General features: G+C 35.9%; 1 protein-coding gene across 1 annotated transcript in view; it reads right to left on the bottom strand.

Moving 5' to 3' along the window:
• The window catches only part of Gphn (gephyrin), a 435,141-nt gene that overhangs the window by 142,763 nt on the left and 287,857 nt on the right, over positions 1-4,521 (bottom strand). The gene's annotated exons all lie outside the window — the stretch shown is intronic.

Raw genomic sequence — 4,521 nt, 5'->3', positions numbered from 1 at the left:
CTGCCATCTCACCAGACCCAATTAAAAAGATTTTCTATGTGAAATTCTTATGGAGTAGAAAAAATTGTGGGCTTTAACTATGCAGTATAAAATCTTACATTATGTCTATAGTTAACTTTACCTTAGAGACAGTTTTTGGTTCTGTGGTACTGGCTCTTTAAAATTTTTCTACAGGAAATGCTATAGTACTTAAAGTAGAACTGTCTTTTTCACTACTAGAATTTACTATTTGTATGTAATTTAATGAAATTTGTTTGCAAAAGCTTTCAAATATTATTCAGTCAAAATTTATTTAGATTATGTCTTAGAAGTCAACATGTTGTAGAAGTCAAGGGACAATTCCCATGTTAGGGTTTAGGAGCTGAAGAATATTAGCATTAAAAAGACATATTAATAAATTTTAGTCTGCCTACTCAACAAGAAAGAAATAACTTCAATGTTTCCAACAACACCAATCAACTCTACCATGGACAAATCTGGGACATTGAAAGAGAGCTTTAAAGGGTTCAATTTGGACTAAAAAGTAAAATAAGATGAATGTTTGCTTGTTTTATTTTTGAGATATTGTGTTATTGTGATACAATCATATTTTATTTATAGTATATTTTACTATTTTTGAGACATGGCATTACTATGTAGTGCAGGCTGTCTTAGAACTTAATAGGTAGACTAGGATGTCCTTGAACTCACAAAGACTCACCTGCCTCTGTCTGCCTCCTGAATGCTGGTATTTAGGGCATGGGGCAGCACATGTTTCTTAAATAGATCAGAATGAACACAGTTTCTACCAGGAGATAGTGCTCTTGGCTTTTGTGTAAAATAAGGAAATCCTGAAGCAACATTATAAAAAATGTGAGCATGTATGTGAGCATGAGGAGGGGTGGTTAGGGAGGGAGGAAGGGAAGGAGGCAAGGAGGGAGGGAGGGAGGGAGGGAGGAGCTGGAGGTACAGGTGGTCTAAATAGCCTGATATGGGAGCTTAGAATCAAACTTGGGTCCTCTGAAAGAGCAGCAACTGCTCTTAACTGTTTTTTAACTGTTGATTCATCTCCCCAGCTCTGAAGTAATCTTTAAACAAACAAAACAAACAAAAACTATGCTTAAAATTTTGATTATCCATTAGAAATTTGGAAGTGATTTCTTCTTTTTTGGGCATATATTTTGCTTATTTACTTTAAACAAAAGAGCTATGAAGCCAAATGTGTTACAGCGGCTTCAGCCACATGAGGTTTTAGATTATCTTGCTCTTGTACAACTCAGGGATAGGTTCATTTGAGCAACATTTACTATTTTAATCTTGTGAATGGCATAGAAGACAGTGATACACAACTGGTAAAGTCAACATTCATATTAGGAGTTAGAAGAAATAGAGGTAAAGTGAACATGATCTCATCATAGGGGAAAGTTTATATTGAGTGGGGGAAGGTCTGGCTACTTATGTAGTTCTGGAATAAAGTAAACACTACAGCTTCCAGTAGTCCTAAAAGAGACTTCCATTTAAAAAATGATACATGAGAGAGTATTCCTAGATCATCTCCAGTAGTCAGACAGGACCCCAGTGGAGGGATGGCGACACCACCAATTCACCTATAAAATTTTTGACCCAAATTTACTCCTGTCTAAAAGAAATGCAAGGACAAAAATGGAGCAGAGACTTAAGGAATGGATGACTAGTGAGCAGCCCAACTTGGGATCCATCCCATTTGAGGGCAAACAATCCCCAACACTATTACTGATGCTATGTTGTGTTTACAGACAGGAGCCTAGCCTGGCTTGTCCTCTGAGAGGTTCTACCAGCAGCTTACTGAGACAGAGGTAGGTACTCGTAGCCAACCATTGGACAGAGGTCTGGGACAACTATGGAAAAGTTAGAGGAAGAATTGAAGGAACTGAAGGGGATGGTGACCCCATAGGAATACCAACTATGTCAACTAACCTGGACCCCATAGGAATACCAACTATGTCAACCAACCAAAAAGCATACAAGGGCTGGTCCAATGTCCCTGAAATTATGTAACAGAGGGCTGCTTTGTCTAGCCTCAGTGGGAGAGGATGAGCCTACTCCAGTAGAGACATGATGCTCCAGGATTAGGGGATGCTGGGGGAGTGTGGATTTCAGAGGCAAAAGGGAGGGGGAGAAGAATTCAGGGAGTGGTAACAGGGAAGGAGGCAATATTTGGGATATAAATAAATAAAATAATAATAACAATAGAAAGATGACAAAAAAGTCTAATTAAGGTTTATAAAACAGCTACCAGTTTTAGGTTAAAGAAAACAATATAGAAGATAATTTCTGTGCAGGTGACTATCATGAATATTAAATTTATATTTGTTCTTATTTTAATGGTTTGAATATAAACACCACCTACAAGAGACACAGGATAACAGAGTAGACTAGTGAAAAATCACAAATGACAACTGAGAAACACACTTTATGACAATTAAGGAGAGCCCGCATGTCAAGAAAAATAAACGCACATGGAGCCCAAGTTCCTGTAAGAGCTGAATGTCATGGAGCAAATGCCACTACATACACAAGTCCCCAATGCCAGTTCTACATTCAAACGAGAGTCCTCCTGCACTCATGGTGTCACAGAGAACACTATACCCTGACAGACGCTGTAGGCTGTAATTGGAGATGATGTCAATGGCAGCCTAATTAAAAACTCTCATGAGAAATGGAGAATTGCCTAGATGAAGTGGCAGAAAGAAATGAGTTATATATTTGTTGCACAGGGAATCATATGCTTTTGGTATTAAAGAAAGGGCCTATAGAAATGTAATGATATGATGATATATACCCATGTTTTCGAAAAGTTCTTGTTGATATCATAGTTAATTTTTCTTTTATTAATCATTTCCACAACGATTTTTCAAGAAGTAAGTTTTTCATCTTCATGGAAATAACCAAGATCCCCAATAAGAACATCATTTCCAAGATAAATTTTTTGGCCTACATCTTCCATACGTATTGGCGTGAATGTGTACTTATGAGAAGTATTTTATACAGCTTGACTAAGACTCCCTCAGCTTTTGGTGAAACCTCACTTATGATGATGATAGTGGCACACACACATGGCTAGAATATGCTTATAGTAAAGCTGTCACCATTATGTTTCAAATATTATTTGCTCATTAAAATGACAAAGAAAAATCCAAAGAAAGAATACAGATTGCTTTGTACAGTCTGTTGTACAAACCTGTACACCTTTCCTATTAGAAGTTTAAAGTTTTGCATTATTTTCATCCCACTTTTCCTAAGTTCTTTATGTTCTCTTTGGTGTATTCTACTATGTTTTTAATATAAACAATTTTGAAGAAATGCTTTCTTTTCTGACAAAAAATTCTTTCTTCAAACTCAGGTATAAGAGACAAAAGTCATTGACAGTTTTAAGTTAGAAAATAATAATTAAACAGGATGACTGTACTTTACTGATCCAATAAATTCAACATTGCTAAGACATAAATTTAGTTACATTATATTTTTTGAAACTTTCTAAAATTTGAAATCTAAAGATGCTAATTTGTTTTTTTCTGCACAAATAAACTTAATACTGGTCTACAAATAGTATGAAAATTTATGTTGTAAAAAACCAAGCATGTTAAAAATCATATGTAATTAATTTTTTTTAGATTTATATACTTTTTTCTTTACATCTGCTCAACCCTGGTCCTGCTTTGGAAAGCAGACTGCCATTATACAATCAAAGCATGCCAATAATATTTTGGGCAAGTACTTTATAAAAATGCAAAAATCCAGCATGCTGTTGTTTAACCTTTCAGGAAAGGGAAGTGAAACCTCAAGAAGAGAAGAACATAGGTATAATTTTATAATATATATTTTATTAAAGAACATGATTCTCAAAACTAATATAACCTATTTGAAAAGAATTTTAGGAAAATACAAGTACCAAGGAAACCTAAGTAACTGATCCCCTCCCTGCTTCCCCTGGGTTTCTCTGTGTAACCCTGATTGTCCTGGAACTCACTGTTCCTGACCAGGCTGGCACTGAAGTTAAAAGATCCACCTGCCTCTGACTCCTAAGTCCTGGAATTAAAACCAAATGCCACCACTGCCTGGCTCAGTAACCTTATTTTCAAGAGGGAATGGATGTTTCAATTTACATACACGTGAGATAGTTAGCTTTTCCTCAGCTTTTCCCCTGTTTAATAGTCAATTCTGGGTGCTTTCAGAAGTGTTTGGCTAATGGGAAGGGATCTTCACTAAGTTAATTCAAATCTTCAGTAATAGACACATGTATGTTCAAAGTAGAATCTTCTTTAACCCATATAACCTAAAAAGTAAATTACCTGGCTTAGAGAAATTATTGAAGAATAGGGTAACAGTAATAATCAAATTGGCTATTGGGGTTTTAGCTATTTCAGTGTGATACAAAGACTACTGCAAGTCAAGTTATTCTGACAACAGTGTAGTATAGAAATTTCCCCCTAACACTGGTGACTTTCCCCTCTAATACCCCTCATCCCTTTCAGCCAAGGGCAAAGTGCAAGGCAAAATAAA

This window comes from Mastomys coucha, unplaced genomic scaffold (assembly GCF_008632895.1).
Source record: "Mastomys coucha isolate ucsf_1 unplaced genomic scaffold, UCSF_Mcou_1 pScaffold6, whole genome shotgun sequence".
Taxonomy (NCBI): domain Eukaryota; kingdom Metazoa; phylum Chordata; class Mammalia; order Rodentia; family Muridae; genus Mastomys; species Mastomys coucha.
This window is presented reverse-complemented; position numbering and strand designations above follow the sequence as displayed.